The sequence below is a fragment of the Pseudophryne corroboree genome, chromosome 3 (assembly GCF_028390025.1).
Source record: "Pseudophryne corroboree isolate aPseCor3 chromosome 3, aPseCor3.hap2, whole genome shotgun sequence".
Classification (NCBI taxonomy): domain Eukaryota; kingdom Metazoa; phylum Chordata; class Amphibia; order Anura; family Myobatrachidae; genus Pseudophryne; species Pseudophryne corroboree.
In genome coordinates, this window is record NC_086446.1 from 613,550,182 (window position 1) to 613,573,272 (window position 23,091).

Genomic DNA, 23,091 nt, shown 5'->3' on the forward strand with positions numbered 1-23,091 from the left:
GGCGGTGCTACGTCAGATATCCTTTCCCGTCTGGAAAACCAGGAGTCTATACAGACACAAATAGTGCAGTTTATGCAAACTATGGCAGACCGTTTAGAGACTCTTCATACGGCTATTAAAATGTCTCAAGTCCAGATTCCAACTCCGGTTGTCCCAGTTACCACTACAGTTTCTCCTGTGACGTTGCCTACGTCCCGCTTGCAGTTACCCTCTCCGAGTAAGTTTGACGGAACTCCAAAACTTTGCAGAGGATTCCTGAATCAATGCGAGATCCAGTTCGAACTGTTGTCCGCCAGTTTCCCATCAGCTCGTGCTAAGGTTGCATATATTATTGCCCTCCTCTCCGGTCAGGCTCTGGAGTGGGCATCACCATTATGGGAAAGAGGTGATCCTATTCTCTCTAATTACAAGGAGTTCGTATCATCCTTCCGGAGAATCTTTGACGAACCAGGCAGAACCACCTCAGCATCTTTGGAGATTCTCCGTCTACGTCAAGGTTTACGTCCTGTCAGTCAATATATTATTCAGTTTCGCACGTTGTCTTCAGAGTTAAATTGGAATGAGGAGGCCCTGATCGCCGCGTTTTGGAATGGACTTTCAGAGAAAATCAAGGATGATTTAACCATCCGGGATGTGCCTACTAAACTGGATGAATTGATTTCTCTCTGTAACAAACTTGATCTACGCTACAGAGAGCGATGTTTAGAGAAATCCAGGACAGAGCGATCCAGTCCACGTTATCATCCTAGGCCTCGACAAGATTCTTCATCACAGTCGCCGGTAACAACAGAAGAACCTATGCAGATTGGGCGCTCTCGCCCCACAGAGGAAGAACGACTTCGTCGTCGACAGGGTAACCTCTGCATGTACTGTGGGTCCTCCGAACATTTGGTTAAATCCTGCAAACTCCGGCCTGGAAAACTCTCGCTCCTAGCTTATTCAAGGGAGGTTAAGCTAGGAGTTACTTTAGAATCACGTTCTGGGAAAGAGCCGACCTTGTCTATTCAATTAGAAGTTCCAAGTTCTACAGTGAAAGTTTCAGCTCTCCTAGATTCCGGGGCAGCCGAGAACTTCATCTCCTCAGCCTTTGTCATACGGTCTAAAGTTCAAACCATGCCTCTGGAAGCAGCAGTTGCCGTTACAGCAGTGGATGGAAGTCGAATTCCAGATGGTATAATTACTCATCGAACCGTATGTCTCAAGATGAAAGTTGGTGTGCTCCATTCCGAATACCTCTCCTTCTACGTGATTCCCAAAGCCTCTCAAGATGTGATACTTGGTTTACCTTGGCTGCAGAAACATAATCCTCAACTTAATTGGCAAACCATGGAAGTCCTTTCATGGGGTAAATCTTGTACCAAGGACTGTTTAGCCTCAATTGTACCTCTCCGGTCAATTAGCCTTCCCGACCTACCTCCGGTTTATCAATCCTTTGCGGATGTTTTTAGTAAACAAGCAGCAGACTCTCTACCTCCTCATCGCGAATGGGACTGCCCAATTGTCCTGGTTCCGGGTAAAACACCTCCTAGGGGACGAATTTATCCGCTATCCATCCCAGAGACGCAAGCTATGTCTGATTATATACAGGAAAATCTAACCAAAGGATTTATCAGACCATCTTCTTCACCTGCAGGAGCCGGATTCTTTTTCGTTAAGAAGAAGGACGGTGGGTTACGACCATGCATAGATTACCGTGGACTCAATGAGATCACTGTGAAAAACAAGTATCCATTACCCTTAATTCCAGAATTATTTGACCGGGTAAAAGGAGCTACTGTGTTTACAAAACTGGATCTCCGAGGGGCCTACAATTTAATCCGCATCCGGGCAGGGGACGAGTGGAAGACTGCTTTTAATACCCAGGATGGGCATTACGAATACCTTGTAATGCCTTTTGGTCTTTGTAATGCACCTGCAGTTTTTCAAAGCTATGTGAATGAACTTTTTCGTGATCTTCTCTACAAGTGTCTAGTAGTGTACCTGGATGATATCCTAATATTCTCTAGGGATATAAAGTCTCACCGTCACCAAGTTAAAGAGGTACTGACACGTCTGAGGAAAAATCAACTTTATTGTAAGTTAGAGAAGTGCACTTTTGAAGTATCTTCCATACCGTTCCTTGGTTACATCATTTCTGGATCAGAGCTATGTATGGATCCCGGTAAGGTACAAGCTATCCGAGATTGGTCCACTCCTACAACTCTCAAGGGGATTCAGCGATTTCTCGGCTTTGCTAATTTCTATAGGAGATTCATTAAGAATTATTCTACGCTAGCTGCTCCCATCACAGCCCTAACTCGCAAGGGAGCAAATCCTACGAACTGGTCTTCAGAAGCAATCAAAGCCTTCTCTGATTTAAAGCAAGCCTTTGTGTCAGCCCCCATTCTTCGACAGCCTGATTTGAATCGTCCCTTTCTACTAGAGGTGGATGCATCTACAGAAGCAGTAGGAGCTGTGTTGTCACAAGTCTTTGAAGATAAAAAGGTCCATCCCTGCGGATATTTCTCCCGTAAGTTCCTCCCGGCAGAACGTAATTATGCAATCGGTGAGCAAGAATTACTTGCCATCAAGTTGGCATTTGAGGAGTGGAGATACCTTCTAGAAGGAGCACAACATCGCATTACAGTTTATACTGATCATAAGAATCTTCTGTATCTGCAGTCAGCTCAGTGTTTGAATCCACGACAAGCTCGATGGGCGCTTTTCTTCACACGATTTGATTTCTAGCTCACCTATCGTCCAGGGTCTCAGAACAAAAAGGCAGATGCCCTTTCCCGGTCCTTTGCTTCTTCTGAATTAAATGATGCTACCACGAATCAAGCCATTGTGAATCCTACGTCCTTTTTAATGACTCGAACCTCTCCAGTTCCTCCGCCTGGCAAGACCTTTGTCGCCACAAGTTTTCGAAAACGGCTGCTTACCTGGGCTCACTTCTCTGCCTTCATGGGTCATCCTGGGGTTCTAAAGACTCTCAAGTTTATTCAACAGTCTTATTGGTGGCCACGTCTCAAAGCCGATGTCCAAGAGTTTATAGCAGCATGTCCTAAATGTGCCCAACATAAGAGACCAAGAAGTTCTCCACCAGGTTTATTACATCCATTATCCATACCCAAACAACCATGGACTCATATCTCAATGGATTTTGTGACCGATCTACCTCCATCAAAAGGGCGAAATACCATTTGGGTGATAGTGGATCGATTTTCGAAAATGGCACATTTCATTCCATTAACTGGGTTACCATCAGCCCCTTTATTAGCCAGATTGTTCATCTCTGAAATCTTCAAGTTACATGGCCTTCCTCGAGAGATCATCTCTGATCGGGGAACACAGTTTGTGGCCATGTTTTGGAGGTCGCTTTGTTCATCTTTAAATGTCAAGTTGAACTTTTCTTCTGCATATCATCCTCAGACAGATGGACAAACTGAGAGAGTAAACCAAGACCTTGAAACATTTCTCCGGCTATATATATCGTCCTCACAGGATGACTGGGTTGACTACCTTCCATTGGCAGAATTTGCTCATAATAATCTCTTCCATTCGTCTTCAGAATCTACGCCCTTTTATATTAACTTCGGCTTTCATCCTCGTGTGCCAGAGTTCCATCCATTGCCAGCCCTAGAGGTTCCAGCAGCAGATCAAGAGCTTCAACGTCTATCCAGAATCTGGAGTTGTGTGCGTAAGTCGTTGGTCAAAACTTCCGCTCGTTATAAATCTTTTGCAGATAGAAAACGTAAAGCTGTACCGAATTACAAGGTGGGAGACCAAGTTTGGATTTCTACGCGCAATCTCAGGTTCAAAGTTCCTTCTAAGAAATTTGCTCCCAAGTTTATTGGTCCATTTCCCATTGTAAAAGTACTCAACCCTGTGTCATACAAAGTCAAGTTGCCACCGTCTTTGAGAATTCCTAACGCCTTTCATACATCTTTACTGAAGCCTTTGATTCTCAATAAGTTCCGTACTACCCAGTCCAAATCTCCTAAAGTTCACTCTTTGCAGAATGAGGAATTTGAAGTTAAAGAGATTGTGGACTCACGTTCCCGATATGGACGTTTACAGTTTCTGGTCGACTGGAAGGGTTACGGTCCGGAGGAGAGATCCTGGGTTTTCTCTGAAGATGTTCATGCTCCAAGACTGGTACAGAAATACTTCTCCAAAAATCCTGATAAGGTTCAAAGGTGTTCGGAGACCACCCGTAGAAGAGGGGGTACTGTCACGAACCGGTCTCTTACCTTTGCGGGTTCTGGGGTTCATCCGTTGCCAGTGCGGTTGCTCGCGGTGCTGTGCGCCCGTGTGGGGACGCGGCGTGATCGGTGGCACAGGTAATGCAGAATCTGGGAACTGTGAGTGCGGGGACCAAATGGCCTAAGGCACTGCGGTGTGTCTGCTGTATAGGAGGTGGCCATGTTGGAGACCAAATAGGTAATACAGAGCACTTGTGAAAACACCTGTGGGCAGGTGTAAGCCAATCCCGTGCTTGTGCTGCCTTTAAGTAGGCTGGGATTATGTTACTCTGGGCCAGTGCTTTGTTGTATCAACGCTGTGCTCTAGCTCTGAGCTCTCTCCGTGCATTCCTGTGTGATTCCCGTGGTCCAGATATCGCCTCCGTTCCCAGAGGTCCGTCTGCAGCCTTCACTGCTGAAAGATCCACCGGCTCTCCGCTGTGCTGTCAGTTAATTGCTCACCTACTGGAAACAGTTGAATTCCCAGAGTCTTGCATGAGGTTACCTTGTCGGCCTACCATTCAAAGTTTGGAGGATTCCATTTCCCTCAGCTGTTCGTTTGTTCAACTCTGCATTTAACCCATTCTTCACCTTGTCATCTACTACAGTTTCACAGTGATCTCCGGAACCCGCAAGTAACCCTATTCAGTACTTTATATTTGCTATGTTGTCATAACAAGGATAATTCTTCACAGTCTCTCAGTTAACTCTCAAAACTCCATTGCAAATCCTTAGTTATTTCTTCATGTCTGCATTATCCAGTTAATCACATTCTGCAGTTCAGCATCAAAGCTTGTTTATATTTGGACAATTCAACATTTATTCATCAGCTTGTTTTATATACAGTACCATGAACATTTCTTTTATTTGTCTTTGAGATTTATCCTGCATATTATTTCTGCCATTCCTGCAATACTTCAGTATGATATGATGATTAACAACTTGTCATTTAACTCTTTACTGGAATTGTTAATTTCAATAAATATATGGAATGGAACTTTCTTCGTCCTCCCTGCTTTCTTCATACCCCAGCACCTACACCTGTGGTTGGTCCCGGGTTAACGGATTCACAAAAACACCCGGACCTGACAATTCAGAACAGCTCACACCTCACAATATTGTTTTTAGGCCAAAAGGTTTCACCAAGGTGGCTGTATCACTAAGTGAGCGGCAAAAACACCTTGCCCATGTAGGAGTGGCACTGCAGTGTCAAGCAGGAGGGCAGATCAAAAAAATAGGCCCCAAACAGCACATGATGCAAAGCAGAAAAAGAGGTGCAATGAGGTAGCTGGATGGCTAAGCTAAGCGACACAGGTGTGCGGCACAAACACCTGGCCCATCTAGGAGTGGCACTGCAGCGGCAGACAAGATGGCACTTTAAAAAACTAGGCCCCAAACAGAACATCATGCAAAGAAGAAAAAGAGGTGCAATGAGGTAGCTGTATGACTAAGTTAAGCGACACAAGTGTGCGGCACAAACACCTGGCCCATCTAGGAGTGGCACTGCAATGGCAGACAGGATGGCACTTAAAAAAACTAGGCCCCAAACAGCACATCATGCAAAGAAGAAAAAGAGGTGCAATGAGGTAGCTGTATGACTAAGCTAAGCGACACAAGTGTGCGGCACAAACAACATGGGACATACTGGAATTTGCTCAGATGTAATACATGCACAATATTGGTGGCACAGGAGAGCATACCACTAAACCGCACACACCGGTAAAATTAATTTGGATAAGTAATGTATATAACCCTTTTATTTGGAATAAATAATATACAGCACAGGACACCACCACTGGACTTATGCAGCACAAGACCGCACCACTGGACTGGATTTATATGGCAGTATCATTGAACTTATACGCCAGTGCCACTGTAATTATACAGCAGTATCAGTGGAATTATACGGCAGTACCACTGGACTTATACGGCAGTACCAATGGACTGGATTTATATGGCAGAACCACTGGAATTATACGGCAGTATCACTGGAATTATACAGGTTTACCACTGGACTTATACGGCAGTACCATTGGACTTTTTTATATATTGCAGTATCACTGGAATTATACGGCAGTATCACTGGACTTATACGGCAGTATCACTGGAATTATATGGCAGTACCACTGGACTGGATTTTTATGGCAGTATCACTGGATTTATACAGCAGTACCACTGGACATATACGGCAGTATCAATGGAATTATATGGCTGTACCACTGGACATATACGGCAGTATCACTGGAATTATACGGCAGTACCACTGGACTTATACGGCAGTATCACTGAACTGGATTTATACGCCAGTACCACTGGACATGTACAGCAGTATCACTGGAATTATAAGGCAGTACCAATGGACATATATGGCAGTATCACTGGACTGGATTTATACTGCAGTATCACTGGACATATACGGCAGTATCACTGGACATATACGGCAGTACCACTGGATTTATACGGCAGTACCACTGGACTGGATTTATACCCCAGTACCACTGGATTTATACGGCAGTACCACTGGACATATACGGCAGTATCACTGGAATTATATGGCAGTACGGCTGGACATATACGGTAGTACCACTGGACTTATACGGCAGTACCACTGGACTTATACAGCAGCACAGGGACACCACCACTGGACTGATGCAGCACAACACAACACCACTGGACTGGACTTATACAGCAGCACTGGACATATATGGCAGCAGAGGACACCACCACTGTGACTGGACTGATGCAGCACAAGACACTACCACTGTACTGATGCAGGACAACAAAGCACCACTGCACTGGACTTATACACCTACACTGGACATATGGCAGCAGAGGACACCCCCACTGTGACTGGACTGATGCAGTGTAAGACACTACACTGGACTGAGCAGCACAAGACAGCACTGGATTAGCCATTCCAATTTCTCTCCCGCATAGACACTGAGGATGGAGACACGTCCTCTCGTTACACTCTATGGGACTGGAGTGAAAATGGCGGCGATGCGCAACTCCTTATATGGAATCCAAAGCCCGCAAAAATCCGACACCGGGATGATGACGTTTTGCCTCATTCTGGTTTCTGAGTCAGGCGGGAAAACCCGAGCCGGGCTCAGGTAGTGGCGTTCGAGACTGTTCGGTTCTCAGGGAACCGAACCCACTCATCTCTAAATATAATACATTGGGGTAGATGACTAGATGTACTATGCTGCACCAGGGGCTGGCAGGGCAGGGTACCATCTGCCCCCCGGGCCAGTGCAAGTTAGGTGTTCCAGGGCCACCTGACTGCAGATTCCCTTTGAAAAGCTGGGCTGTTTGCTTGAGTCTGCCCCCCAGGCTGAAAGTTGCCAGCCAGCCCCTGTGCTGCACTATGGGGTTTAGTGGTATCTGCGCTACGGATGAGCGGTTTCGGTTCCCTGAGAACCAAACCTTACCGAACACCACGTTCCGAGCCCGGATCCAAGCCTGGATCCAAGCCCGGCTCCGGACTTCCTGCCAGACTTGGAAACCAGAACGAGGTAAAACGTCATCATCCCGCTGTTGGATTCTCTCAAGTGTTGGATTCCATATAGGGAGCCGTGCGTCGCTGACATTTTCACTCCAGTCCCGGAGAGTGTAGCGAGAGGACGTGTCTCCTCAGTGTCTGTGCGGGAAAGTGGTGTGGTGCGTGAGGTTGCAACCTGTTGTTATGTGTCATTCCACTGTTGTCTTGTGCTACATCAGTCCAGTGGTGGAATCTAGTGCTGCATCAGTCCAGTCACAGTGGTGGTGTCCTGTGCTGCCATAAGTCAGTGCTGCTGTATAAGTCCAGTCCAGTGGTGCTGTCTTGCACTGCATCAGTGCAGTGGTGATGTTCTGTGCTGCCATAAGTACAGTGGTGGTGTCCTGTGCTGCCATAATTCCAGTGCTGCTGCTGTATAAGTCCACTCCAGTGGTGCTGTCTTGTGCTGCATCAGTCCAGTGGTGGTGTCTTGTGCTGCATCAGTCCAGTCACAGTGGTGGTGTCCTGTGCTGCCATAAGTCCAGGGGTACTGCCATATAAGTTCAGGGGTACTGCCATATAAGTCCAGTGGTACTTCCATACAAGTCCAGTCCAGTGGTACTGCCGTATAAGTCCTGTCCAGTGGTGCAGCCATATAAGTACAGGGGTACTGCCGTATAAGTCCAGTGGTACTGCAGTATAAATTCAGGGATACTGCCGTATAAGTCCAGTCCAGCGGTGCAGCTGTATAAGTTCAGGGGTACTGCCGTATAAGTCCAGTCCAGTGGTGCAGCCATATAAGTCCAGTGGTACTGCCGTATAAGTCCAGGGGTACTGCCGTATAAGTCCAGTGATACTGCCGTATAAGTTCAGGGGTACTGATATTAGTCCAGTCCTGTGGTGCAGCCATATAAGTTCAGGTGTACTGCCGTATAAGTCCAGTGGTACTGCCGTATAAATTCAGGGATACTGTTGTATAAATCCAGTGGTACTGTCGTAATAGTTCAGGGGTACTGCCGTATAAGTCCAGTCCAGTGGTGCAGCCGTATAAGTCCAGGGGTACTGCCGTATAAGTCCAGTGGTACTTCCGTATAAGTCCAGTCCAGTGGTACTGCCGTATAAGTCCAGTCCAGTGGTGCAGCCGTATAAGTACAGGGGTACTGCCGTATAAGTCCACTGGTACTGCTGTATAAGTTCAGGGATACTGCCGTATAAGTCCAGTCCAGTGGTGCAGCCGTATAAGTTCAGGGGTACTGCCGTATAAGTCTAGTCAAGTGGAGCAGCCATATAAGTCCATTGGTACTGCCGTATAAGTCCAGTGGTACGCCGTATAAGTTCAGGGGTACTGCCGTATAAGTTCAGGGGTACTGCCGTATAAGTCTAGTGGTACTGCCGTATATGTCCGGTGAAACTGCCATATCAGTTATGGGGTACTTCCGTATAAGTCCAGTGGTACTGCCGTATAAGTTCAGGGGTACTGGTGTATAAGTCCAGTCCAGTGGTGCAGACATATAAATTCAGGGGTACTGCCGAATAAGTCCAGTGGTACTGCCGTATAATTCCATTGGTACTGCCGTCTAAGTCCAGTCCAGTGGTGCAGCCGTATAAGTTCAGGGGTACTTCCGTATAAGTCCATTGGTACTTCTGTATAAGTCCAGTGGTGCTGCCATATAAGTTCAGGGGTACTGCCGTATAAGTTCAGTGGCACTTCTGTTTAAGTTCAGTGGTGCTGCCATATAAGTTCAGGGGTACTGCCGTATGAGTCCAGTCCAGTGGTGCTGCCATGTAAGTTCAGGGCTACTGCCGTATAGTTCAGTGGTACTGCTGTATAAGTCTAGTACAGTGGTGCAGCCGTATAAGTCCTGTGGTACTGCCATATAAGTCCAGTGGTACTGCCATATAAGTTTAGGGGCTACTGCCATATAGTTCAGTGGTACTGCCGTATAAGTCTAGTACAGTGGTGCAGCCGTATAAGTCCAGTGGTACTGCCATATAAGTCCAGTGGTACTGCCGTATAAGTCCAGTGGTAATGCTGTATAAGTCCAGTGGTACTGCCGTATAAGTCCAGTCCAGTGGTGCAGCTGTAAAGGTTCAGGGGTACTGCCGTATAAGTCCAGTGGTGCTGTTCTGTGCTGTATATTATTTACTCCAAATGAAGAGGTTATTAATATTTAATCCAAATCATTTTTACAGGGTTTGCCCTGTGTTGTTTAGGGGTACGCCCTTCTGTGCCGCATATTGGCCCTCATTCCGAGTTGTTCGCTCGCAAGCTGCTTTTAGCAGCATTGCACACGCTAGGCCGCCGCCCTCTGGGAGTGTATCTTAGCTTAGCAGAATAGCGAACGAAAGATTAGCAGAATTGCTACTAAATAATTCTTTGCAGTTTCTGAGTAGCTCCAGACCTACTCCTAGATTCCGATCACCTCAGTCCGTTTAGGTCCTGGTTTGATGTCACAAACACGCCCTGCGTTCGGCCAGCCACTCCCCCGTTTCTCCAGACACTCCCACGTTTTTCCCTGACATGCCTGCGTTTTTTAGCACACTCCCGGAAAACGCTCAGTTACCACCCAGAAACGCCCCTTTCCTGTCAATCACTCACCGATCAGCAGAGCGACTGAAAAGTGCCGCAGAATTCACAGCGAATCTACTAAGTTTTTAGTTAAATAACTAAGCGCATGCGCCCTGCGTGTCTTGCACATGCGCATTTAGCAACAAATCGCAGCATAGCGAAAATCAGCAACGAGCGAACAACTCGGAATGAGGGCCATTGTTATATAACTCCGTCCAAATAAACGGGTTATTATTATCCAAATTATTTTTTCAGGCTTTGCTGTGTGTTTGTGGTTTAGGGGTACACTCTCCTATGCCACCAATATTGTGCGTGTATTACATCTGGGCAAATTACAGCACGTCCCATGTTTTGCACATACTATTAATTTGGTGTGCAGAATTTTTTGAGACATGACCTTGACGTGCAGGAAATGCTGTCGGTGGCCAAAAAAATTGTGGGCCACCTTTGACATTCAGCCACTGCAGTGCCACTCCTATATGGGCCAGGTGTTTGTGCCGCACACTTGTGTCGCTGAGCTTAGTCATACAGCAACCTCGGTGCACCTCTTTTTCTTCTTTGCATCATGTGCTGTTTAGGGACTAGTTTTTTTAAGTGCCATCCTGTCTGACACTACAGTGCCACTCCTACATGGGCCAGGTGTTTGTGCCGCACATGTGTCGCTTAGCTTAGTCATACAGCAACCTCGGTGCACCTCTTTTTCTTCTATGCATCATGTGCTGCTTGAGGACTAGTTTTTTTAAATGCCATCCTGTCTGACACTGCAGTGCCACTCCTATATGGGCAGGTGTTTGTGCCTCACACTTGTGTCGCTTAGCTTAGTCATAGAGCAACCTCGGTGCACCTCTTTTTCTTCTTTGCATCATGTGCTGTTTGGAGACTAGTTTTTCAAATGCCATCCTGTCTGACAATGCAGTGCCACTCCTAGATGGGCCAGGTTTTTGTGCCTCACATTTGTGTCACTTAGCTTAGTCATACAGCAACCTCGGTGCACCTCTTTTTCTTCTATGCATCATGTGCTGCTTGAGGACTAGTTTTTTTAAATGCCATCCTGTCTGACACTGCAGTGCCACTCCTATATGGGCAGGTGTTTGTGCCTCACACTTGTGTCGCTTAGCTTAGTCATAGAGCAACCTCGGTGCACCTCTTTTTCTTCTTTGCATCATGTGCTGTTTGGAGACTAGTTTTTCAAATGCCATCCTGTCTGACAATGCAGTGCCACTCCTAGATGGGCCAGGTTTTTGTGCCTCACATTTGTGTCACTTAGCTTAGTCATACAGCAACCTCGGTGCACCTCTTTTCTTCTTTGCATCATGTGCTGTTTGGAGACTAGTTTTTTTAAGTGCCATCCTGTCTGACACTGCAGTGCAACTCCTAGATGATGGGCTAGGTGTTTGTGCCTCACCAGGGCCGTCTTTTCGTATGGGCTCAATGGGCTCTTGCCCAAGGGCCCCAGGAGTATAAGGGCCCTAGGCTGATAGCTGAGGGTCCCCTCTTTCCAGGGGTACCAGATTTTTGAAAATCGGCCCTGGGGAACCAGAGATATCCGACTTGAAAGCAATGGTCCACATTTGAGCCTGTTAATTGCTCTTCCCAGCCAGATATCTCCAGTTCTGTCTGATGTAGAGTTTTACTGAGGGTATCCTCCAAAAGCTGTGACTCTCCCCTCTCACTGGACACTGGCAGCTTCTCTCTACTGTGCACAGAACCAAAGATATCAGCCTTCAAGCAGCTGGTCCCTGCTCCAGCTCCACACGCCTGGTATGCAGTTTTAGATTTTCGTTGGTGAATTGCTCTGGCTCCTGAACTCTGATCCCCAAGTCCTCAGTACCTTATGAAAGGTGGGACACTCTAGTTTATTATTCCATTCAAAGCTAAGAAATATATTTTCAGGAACTGGAGATATGTGCAGTTAGAGAAGCTGCCCTCCCACTGGAAAATGATTAATATTAAGCCCACTCCACTATCCACCCCTCCCCTGCGTATTAAACACCCCCTACCACCTTGGAAGTCATGTACTGGGGCCCCTTCATTCAGCCCAATGCCCCCTTCTATAGTTTTCCCCATCTGTGCAGTAAAGGAGTAATAATTAGCAGAAATTACTGCTCCAGGTCCTACATGCTGAACAGAAGATAGAACACCCCCTACTGCCCACAGAACATCAGAGCTGCCGCTGATAGCACCCCCCAACCCTCTCACTGGAGGATGGGTAGGGGGCCCAGTGCATTGCTGTGCCCAGGGGCCCACACTGCTGTTAAGAGGGCCCTGTGCCTCACACTTGTGTTGCTTAGCTTAGCCATCCAGCTACCTCATTGCACCTCTTTTTCTTCTTTGCATCATGTGCTGTTTGGGGACTAGTTTTTTTAAATCTGTTATCCTGTCTGCCAATGCAGTGCCACCCCTAGATGGGCCAGGTGTTTGTGCCACACACTTGTGTCGCTTAGCTTAGCCATCCAGCTACCTCATTGCACCTCTTTTTCTTCTTTGCATCATGTGCTGTTTGTCATCCAGCGACCTCAGTGCAAGCTTTTGGCTTAAAAACAATATTGTGAGGTGTTCAGAATAGACTGGAAATTAGTGGAAATTAATGTTATTGAGGTTAATAATACCGTAGGATCAAAATTACCCCCAAATTCTGTGATTTTAGCAGTTTTTGTGTTTTTTTCAAAAATCATCCAGATCCAAAACCAAAACCCGAAAAGTGCCCGCCACACATCTCTAATCTGCGCATTTTATGTGTTGCAGATACCGCTCCTCCCCATTGTATTATTGTGAAGTGTGCACGACGATGGCACCTTTCATTATCGGTGCTCCATTGTGCGGTGATGTGCAACTAGATATATATGTTGATTTTGACATCTCCAGCTGTCGTTGCCCCACTCCAGCACTGTCCTTGGCCGGAATATGCAGCCAGGGAATCTGCATATCCAAAAAAGAATAAACTTTTTTTCAATTAGTCGTGGGTGCCACTGGGGGATTTCTGACCAGAGCATGATTAGATTCACTTTGGGGCACTGATGCACGGGGCACTGATGCACAGGGCACCAAAATGTCTAGTTCTGTCTGTCGTGCTGCCAGGTTGTTTGTACCCTGCTTCAGTTACGTCGATTGCATGGAGGAGCATGTGGAGCTGAGGGCAGGTGCATGTCACCGACGCCTCTGGAGCCGTGTGAGACTGTGACAGTTGGGAGTTGGGGAAGTCAGAGGAACCGGGATGAGCAGGGGGCGAGAGCAGCGCTATGAGAGGACAGCCACAGTGTAAAGACAGCCCAGTTGTAAGTATTATTTATTTATTATTTATTACCAGTTATATATATAGCGCACACATATTCCGCAGCGCTTTACAGAGAATATTTGGCCATTCAAATCGGTCCCTGCCCCAGTGGAGCTTACACTCTATATTCCCTACCACATGTACATGAGCACACATTCATGCTAGGGTTAATTTGTAAACAAAAAGCAGAATGGAGGCTGCGCTAAAATTAATCAGTTGTAACAACAGTAATGATGTATCTAATAATTACACTGTTTATTTAAATGGAATTAATATACTTAGATTTTAAAAATAAATACATCATAAGAATGCATGCATCAATAATAAAAAGTTAAAAAACACAAATGGTCCCTTATCGCCTGCGAACCTTCTCCTCTGCTCTCCGCCCGATCACATCTCCAAAGAATCTAAAAACCTAGTTCTCTTCATATCTTGCGCAGCAAAATACCAAATTGCAAGTAATTGGAAGAATCCCGAAACCCCCAGCTACCAAGCTCTCACGAACAGAATCTGGTTTGTGGCAAACATGGAATACATTACTAGCCTTCGACATAACACAGTTAAAAAGTTCCACTCCACCTGGCTCCCATGGTACAGGCTTCACGACCGCCCCCTCCCAGGACTTAACTAATGAAAGACCCCGCCTAGTAACCACAACCCCTCCTCCTATATCCTCTCCCCCGCTATAAATGTTTTTTTTTTTTTTTGTTTTTTTTTATTTTACTTTGCTTCTTTCTCTTCCCTCTCCTCTCTCTTCCCCATTTTTTTTTCCTTTTTTCTTTTTTTTTTCTCTTCTCCCTCCTATCCTCTGAACTCACGCCCCATTAAAGACGCTGTTCTATTCCCTCGCCTTCTCCCTCCCCTCATAGCTCTGGAATCTTCGGCTTCCAGTTCTTCTCTCTATCAACCATACCACACTTTTCTACCGTTCTCTTACAGAAGGTTATATACACGTTTTGTTTTTATAATGATCACTCTGTTGTTGCAATCCCTTGTTCACCGTTTGCATATCGACGGTTGATTTGTATGTTTCTAACATAAAATAAAAATCTTATGATGAAAAAAAAAAAAACACAAATGGTACAGTAAGTAATTTTTGGGTTACCCAAGCAGCCAGGAATTTGAAGAGGATTTAGAAATAGGAGGTCCGTTCCACAATTGTTCCCCAATAATTGTAAAGTCCAGCATAAGCAGATTAATGGGAGGTAAGCAGTGTCCAATGTGATGGCAATTTACCTCTCTAGAGGATGGTATGCTCCGAAATAGTGGATGGTGGGCTCCTCATGCAATGCGGTAGGTACAGTTCATCGGTTCAGTTTGCTATTGAAAGTCCTCCATGTGCAAATAGATGATCTGGATTATATAGGGGATGGTCCAGTCCTCCAATAATGGGATCCTGGCGGGGGTCCCTGTGCATCTGACGCGTTTCGCTGCAATCAGCTAGCAGCTTTTTCAAAGGTATCACTGGTTTGAAAGTGTGGGGTTTATATATCCCTTTCAATATGGTGGCTAATTATCACCTGGTAACATTGTTGCATAATTACTGAGCAATATGCATATAAATATAACAAAATTACATAGAAGACAGACCTACCTCTCATAAGATGGAATAAATGTAGACAAAATACAGTTTTTATTGTGATATGATAATTTACATAACTTTAGCAGCTAAGATGAACAGGAAGCATAACTGTATTGGTAACCAATCATTAACTTTGTTGGAGCTAGTGTCACTATAGTATCACAGTTTTCTGCAGTATTATTGGCTAGGGACAGAGTTGCGAGTGGCACAGTATTTGTACTCCCAATAGCACGTCATCGGAGTCCCGATCACGTGACCATTATTGCGTCACATGACCGGAGCCCCGGCGGCGCCCACTTGTGTAGAGGAAGTGATCTCAAGGCGGTCACCGCGGGAGTTATTTCCGCCCTCCGACGGCAAACAGTTATGTGTAAGGAATCATCTACGGGCGGCGCTAAGCACTTCCGCCCTCACTGGTATTACTATACTTCTGCCCTCATTGGTGAGACCCCGGTCACATGATCGGATCCAAAGTATAATGGACTTAATCTGTATAGGAATCAGAATCATGTGACCGTAACTAGAAATAATAACTTAGAAGACTTATTTAAATTAGTCATAATATAGCTACACTATATCGGGCATCTTACTAAGATAATATGTAAAAAGCCCACATAATGATTAAGATGTAACCAGCAATAGAAGGACAGAGATAAAATTCCGAATGAATGAGCTCCATTATCATGATACCGGTTGTATATTCTGCATGGAAAACGGGGTCACATGACTGCAACCCTATTGAACGATCCTAAATGGATTAATTAACATGACAATATTGTATAGTATGTATAACACAGCGCTCAGCCCCTGATATCTGACCGTAAAGGGTGTCAGTGTTAACCTTGTATATGCAGTCTTGATTTTAATATGTCACAGGTGTGAATCATAAATTTCATTGATTTGTGTCAAACATATAAGTCACAAATTGAGGAAGGCCAATTAAGGCTGAAACGCGTTGGAGGAACAAGACACGATCTAACATATATTATCTTCAAAGAACCGCTGACAGCATCGACCGCTTTCTGCTCCTACAGTCTCCTTCACTGGCTAGTGAAGTGGAGCCGCTGTCAGTGCTGCAGCGCGCCGGGTACTGAATGCCTACAACAGGCTAACAGTACCCAGAAGTGCCGTAGCCGCCGGTGGTCTCGTCGTCCCGGAGGTCCATACATCGGTGAGCAGGCTTGCACACAGAAGGTTTACACCGACCGGGGACCGAGACGGAGGGAGAAGCAAGCACAGCGGGGGACGAAAGACAAGGACGATCAGAAGAAGAAGGGTAAGTATATGCACCTGAGGGTTACGGGACGCCGCACCCCCAGAACATATATCCCCCACCGCATACCTGCATTTTCTATTTATATTTAAGTTTCTGCTGCGGTTAGCAGTACTAAGGACGGCTCTGTATAGGGCGAAACACCACCTTTAATAAGTACATTTTGCGATCAGCATTTTAACCTATACTTCGTTAAATTGGATCATTTGGGTGCACTAACTTTTCGGGACTATGATAGTGATCAGAGACTATTAAAGTCATTTTACAGGAGAAAAATTCACGCAATTTGGATGGTCAGAATTAACTCTTAGTAGTTTAAGGATAACTTAAAGTAATAACAAATTGTCTGGGAGGAGCACTGTGACTCCTAATTAAAAATTCAATTAATACCTCAATTTGTGACTTATATGTTTGACACAAATCAATGAAATTTATGATTCACACCTGTGACATATTAAAATCAAGACTGCATATACAAGGTTAACACTGACACCCTTTACGGTCAGATATCAGGGGCTGAGCGCTGTGTTATACATACTCTGCAATTTACCTAGTAGGATAGATCACCTACAAACATTAGCAGCTCGCCAAATTCAATAGGTAGCATTGCCTCAGTGCGCAGGTGGTAACCCTCTGAAAATGACAATATTGTATTGCTAAGATATAAAAAATAATAATAATAAAAAATAATAATAATAATAATAATAATAAAAATTTAAAAAATTAAGGGATACATATAACAAGCAAAATAGAATAGAATTAGCTTTCGCCAGAAACAGGAGATAATATAACCTAAAGTAAGTGAATCTAATTATCTAAGAAACGATGGTTCAAAAGGGGAATATTTAATCTAAGATAATTGTTCATTATATTATCACATTAAGTTCGACGGCCTCATTCAGACCGTCGATTGCATGGAGGAGCATGTGGAGCTGAGGGCAGGTGCATGTCACCGAAGCCTCTGGAGCCGTGTGAGACTGTGACAGTTGGGAGTTGGGGAAGTCAGAGGAACCGGGATGAGCAGGGGGCGAGAGCAGCGCTATGAGAGGACAGCCACAGTGCAAAGACAGCCCAGTTGTAAGTATTATTTATTTATTATTTATTACCAGTTATTTATATAGCGCACACATATTCCGCAGTACTTTACAGAGAATATTTGGCCATTCAAATCGGTCCCTGCCCCAGTGGAGCTTACACTCTATATTCCCTACCACATGTACATGAGCACACATTCATGCTAGGGTTAATTTGTGTTGGGATCCAATTGACCTACCAGTATATATTTTTCTGCTGCGGGGTACACTGGGCTCCACAAGGATAGACATTGGGGTGTAGAGTAGGATCTTGATCCGAGGCACCAACAGGCTCAAAGCTTTGACTGTTCCCAGAATGCACAGCGCTGCCTCCTCTATAACCCCGCCTCCCTGCACAGGAGCTCAGTTTTGTAGTTGGTGCTGCAGTAAGCAGGCACATAACAGAGGGGCTGCTCCAGGCAGCCCTAAGAAGAGCTTTTTTTTAAAGAAAAAAGTGAAGACTTCAAGGGCAGCAGCGGTGGTAAATGTCAGAAGACATTCACTGCTGCAGCTCCAGCACTCCCCAGCGTCGCTGTACACTCCCGAGCCCTGGTTGCCAGGTAACTACTGCAGGAAGCTCCGGTTTTCTTCACGTCAGGCACACACGACGGGGGCTCTCCGGGATCGCGTGGCCGCGCTTCGGGAGGTGGTGAGTGGGTCCCGCTTGCGGGACCCGGTCTTTATCGCGATCCGGCACGGTCAGTGGGAGGCGGGCCGCGCGCGCTGGCGGTGGACACTGTGGCAGTACAGGCGATCCCACTAGATCACCAGGGCATAGGTGCAGGTCAGGTTTTCTCTCTAAACCATTTTCAGTAGCCCACAGTACCCGGTGGTTTTGCCAGCAGGAGGATAAGGCTTAGACCTGAAGCCCCTCCCCCAGCCCCAGGGCGCCATTTCCCGCAAATGTTCCCACCCTGGAGCTGCATATCTGTCTCTCCCTCACTCCCTGTCAGTGTCTGGGCGCCATTATCTCTCAGCTTCACTGTTCCTGGGACTGCTTGGGCAAATCCTCCTGTGTAAAGCCGCCTGGTTGTCAGTGCTGTGACTTTACATGACACTTAAGTATTCTACCTGCCTTTTTAGAGAGTGCTAGTTAAGAAAGAGTGCATTTAGTCAGGGTTTTCTAGTACAATTACCCTGTGATATACATCCAGTTCTTACTGTGCAGTGTTATATCTATTGACTATATAGCTATATATATAAGCTAGTCCAGTGCAGTATTATTGTTAGTAATAACTTCTGCATTGTACAAACTGTGACTATCTGTGTGTGCATTAGATAGCTGAGTGGTGTCCATTTCGTGTCTTTCACTCAACTTGCTATCCCTATATTCTATAACCTGAGGGGGCTTGGTGCGTCAGGTTTTATATTGATATATGATTTTCACAAAGATATACTTTAATACGTATTTTTCTCCTTTATCTCTGCTAGTGCTGACTACACTGCGCAGGGGTTTGGGTAAGAGGTATTGTGCTGCTGCCAATTGTACTGTGTTACCTGATACTGCAAGTTATATCATGTCTGCTTCTGAGGGTAACGGTTCTGGGGCTGAACACACTGCCGGTGTTGCTGAAGCCACAGATCCCTATGAGGAGAATATAGCAGTTGTGGGCTTTGGTTCTGGGGGCTCCTTGCCCCCCAGTGGGACTGTGGCCATGGAGGTACATAATGACCCACCGTGGGCCGCTTTTTCCACGCTTCTACATACGCTTGTTAATAAACTAACACCCCCTATGGGACACCCAATGCCGGTACAACCGTATGTGGTCCCTGCAGCTAACCCGCTGTGGGCGGATGATTTATCTGCTCAATGGAAGAAGTTGAACCAGTCCCTGACTACTAAAAAGTCTGACCATTGCTCGCCTAAGCCCCAGGGGTCCTCTAAGCGAGCGCTTGTCTCCTTACAATCCCCTGCTGTCACTGACACCTCGTCTGATGAAGACGGCACTTACACTGACCCCACAGGTTCTGACTCAGATTCTGCTGATGGGGAGGGTAATTCACGTGTGGATGTTCCTGATCTTTTGGAGACTATTAAGTTAATTGTACAGATTACGGATGATCCCGAGCCATCCGTCCCTCCTAAGAAACCAGATAGGTTCAAGCGTCAGAAGGTGGTTAAACAAGTTTTACCTCACTCTGATCACCTAGTGGATATACGGCAGGAACCCTGGGAAAACCCGGGTACGAAGTTTGTGCCTCAAAAGAAGATGCTGACTCGCTATCCCCTCGCACCAGAGCTGTCTAAGAATTGGGAAACGCCTCCTCCAGTAGACTCACATGTGGCTAGGATGGTGGTTTCCTCAGCTCTACCTGTCACTACCGTCACGGCTCTAAAAGAGCCTACAGATAAACGTGTGGAGGGTTGTCTTAAAGCGATTTACACCCTCACGGGTGCTGCACAAAGGCCCACTATTGCAGCAACATGAGCTGCAGAGGCTATTGAAGCATGGGCCTTGGAGTTAGAAGCTGAAATCTCTTCTGACCATGATAGACAATGCTTGTCATATATTGTCACAGCTTCTCACTATATTAAAGAGGTGGCTTCTGGTGCCGGTATCTAAGCAGCCAAGGCCTCTACTACATCAGTCCTGGCTCACCAGATATTGTGGCTGAGATCCTGGTCTGTGGATCTGGACTCTAGAAAAACCCTGGAGGTACTCCCTTTCAAGGGAGATATTCTGTTTGGGGAGGACTTAAAAAAGATAGTGGCTGACTTGGCTACTGCCAAAACTGCCTGTCTGCCAAGTACCGCTCCTTCTGTGTCGAAGGCTAAAGGTACTTCCTTTCGCCCCTTTCGTCCTTCAGGTAAAACAAAAGGTCAGGCGTACAACAAGCAGGCCCGCACTTCCAAACCTGGTAAGCCAAAGCCAAAAAGAGCCTGGGCGGCCCATCAGCCAGCTTCCAAGGCCGATAAGCCTGCCGCATGACGGGGTGGGCCTCCCCCTGGGGGATCCCAAGGTGGGGCGCCGGCTTCTAGGGTATACCCAGGAATGGTTGAAGACCACTTCAGATGCCTGGGTATGGGAAGTCGTCACTCGAGGTTACGCCATAGCCTTCAAAAACCGACCCCCTCATCGATTTTGCCAGACAGACGTCCCGTCGGACCAGACAAAGGCAAACACTCTGCATTCGGTGGTACAGACCCTCCTGGATACAGGAGTCGTAGTACAGGTGCCTCTTGTGCAGAGGGTCCGGAGGTACTATTCTCCTCTGTTTCTAGTCCCGAAACCGAATGGGTCCTCCCGGCCCATTCTCAACCTCAAGGCATTGAAAAGGTTTGTGAAGGTTTCCAAGTTCCGTATGGAAACCCTTCGCTCTATAGTTCTGGCCTTGGAACCTGGGGACTACATGGTCTCCCTGGACATACAGGATGCTTACCTGCATATTCCTATAGCAGCGTCACATCAGCAATACCTGAGGTTTGCTATTGGTAACCTCCATTACCAGTTTCGGGCGTTACCTTTTGATTTAACGGCTCGGCGAGTCTTCACCAAAGTTATGGCGGTGATGACGGTGGTACTCCGCCGTCAAGGCGTCAGGATACTGCCGTATCTGGTCGACATGTTAATCCTGGCAAATTCCCCAGAACTTCTCCTACGTCATCTAGATATGACGGTCCAGTTTCTACAAGCCCACGGGTGGATCATCAACTGGAACAAATCCTCCCTGATCCCTGCTCAGAGCATGGTGCATCTGGGAGCGCTATTGGACACTCACAACCAGCGGTTGTTCTTGTGTCAGGAGAAAGTCCTGAAGCTTCAGGACAGTATTCGTTGCTTCCTTTCTCGTCCGCAGGTGTCGATACATTTGGCGATGCAGGTGCTGGGCCTCATGGTTTCAGCATTCGACATGGTGGAGTATGCTCAATTCCATTCTAGCCAAGTGGGACGGCCTGCCTCACCGGATCAGGTCTCAAATGATCTCATTGACTCCGGAGGTCCGTCTGTTGCTGCTCTGGTGGCTCCAGGACCAACAATTGTGCAGGCGCCGTCCCTTCTGGATATCCAACTGGGTCCTGTTGATGACAGATGCCAGTCTAAGAGGTTGGGGCGCGGTGCTGGAGCAACACTCCCTTCAGGGTCGGTGGACCAAGGAGGAGTCCCTCCTCTCAATCAACATTCAGGAATTGCGGGCGGACTTCAATGCATTGAACCTAGCCCAGCATTTAATTCAGAACCGTCCTGTTCAAGTGCAGTCGGACAACGCCACCACAGTGGCTTACATAAATCATCAAGGCGGCACTCGAAGCCGTCTGGCAATGAAGGAAGTCACACGGATTCTACATTGGGCGGAACGCCATCTACCGGCCATATCGGCAATCTTCATTCCGGGAGTCCTGAATTGGGAAGTGGACTTTCTCAGTCGTCAGGACGTACATGCTGGTGAGTGGGGCCGCCATCCAGAAGTGTTTCAACTCCTAGTGGAAAAGTGGGGTCTTCCAGACGTAGATCTGATGGCGTCTCGACACAATCACAAGGTTCCGGTCTTCGGAGCAAGGACAAGGGATCCTCAAGCAGCATTCGTGGATGCGCTGGCGGTGCCGTGGAGGTTTCTGCTGCCGTACGTGTTCCCTCCGGTGTCACTCCTGCCCAGGGTAATTCGGAAGTTCAAGCAAGAAAAAGGAATTCTGCTTCTCATAGCTCCAGCGTGGCCCAGACGGCACTGGTTCTCAGACCTGCAAGGCCTATCGTCAGAGCGTCCAATTCTAGCTTCCGTCTTAAGGGCTAAATGGTTTTCTGAGGCGGTCATTCAAACTATGTTGCGGGCCCGGAAACCGGCTTCGGCTCGGATTTACTATAGGGTCTGGCATTCTTACTTTGTTTGATGCGCATCTAACGGTTATGACGCTTCCAAGTTTAGTATAGCCAAGTTGTTGGCTTTTCTTCAGCAGGGCCTGGACTTAGGCCTACGTCTGGCCTCCCTCAAGGTTCATATTTCTGCCTTGTCGGTGTGGGTTCAGAGAAAAATTGCGACCTTACCTGATGTGCATACCTTTACTCAGGGTGTGTTGCGTATCCAACCTCCCTATGTCCCACCTGTGGCTCCTTGGGACTTGGTGGTTTTGGAGGCATTACAAGAGTCTCCGTTTGAACCTCTTGGTTCAGCTGATCTTAAGTGGCTTTCCCTCAAGGTGGTGTTTCTGCTGGCTATTGCTTCAGCTAGAAGAGTGTCGGATTTGGGTGCCTTGTCCTGTAGTTCCCCATATCTGATATGTTACCGTGACCAGGCGGTTCTTAGGGCTCGTCCCGGATATTTACCTAAGGTGGTTTCCTCGTTCCACCTTAACCAGGAGATTGTGGTTCCGGCACTTGTTTCTCCTGATCTGTTTCCCAAAGAGAAGTCTTTGGATGTGGTACGGGCTCTCTGTATCTATGTGAAGAGAACTGCTTCCATTAGGAAATCTGATTCTCTCTTTGTACTGTTTGGATTTCACAAACGGGGCTGGCCTGCTCACAAGCAGACTTTGGCCAGATGGATTAGAATGGTGATTGCACATGCTTATGTGAGGGCTGGTCTGTTGGCTCCTGCTCACATTATGGCCCATTCTACTTGGTCTGTTGGACCTTCTTGGGCGGCCCGCCGTGGTGCGACCCTTGAACAATTGTGCAAGGCGGC

The 23,091-nt window shown here is 46.7% G+C and overlaps 1 protein-coding gene across 5 annotated transcripts in view; it reads left to right on the forward strand.

The window, feature by feature from the left end:
* The first annotated feature begins 13,492 nt into the window (after positions 1-13,492).
* The window catches only part of LOC135056444 (ATP-dependent translocase ABCB1-like), a 194,363-nt gene continuing 184,764 nt past the window's right edge, over positions 13,493-23,091 (forward strand). Inside the window, exon 1 of one of the 5 annotated variants that reach the window (XM_063961626.1) lies at positions 13,493-13,545. The gene's annotated coding sequence lies outside the window, so the exon portion shown is untranslated. Of the gene's footprint in view, positions 13,546-17,372; positions 17,477-23,091 lie in introns of those variants that run through there. The other 4 variants (XM_063961625.1, XM_063961621.1, XM_063961622.1 and 1 more) reach the window with 4 other exon arrangements.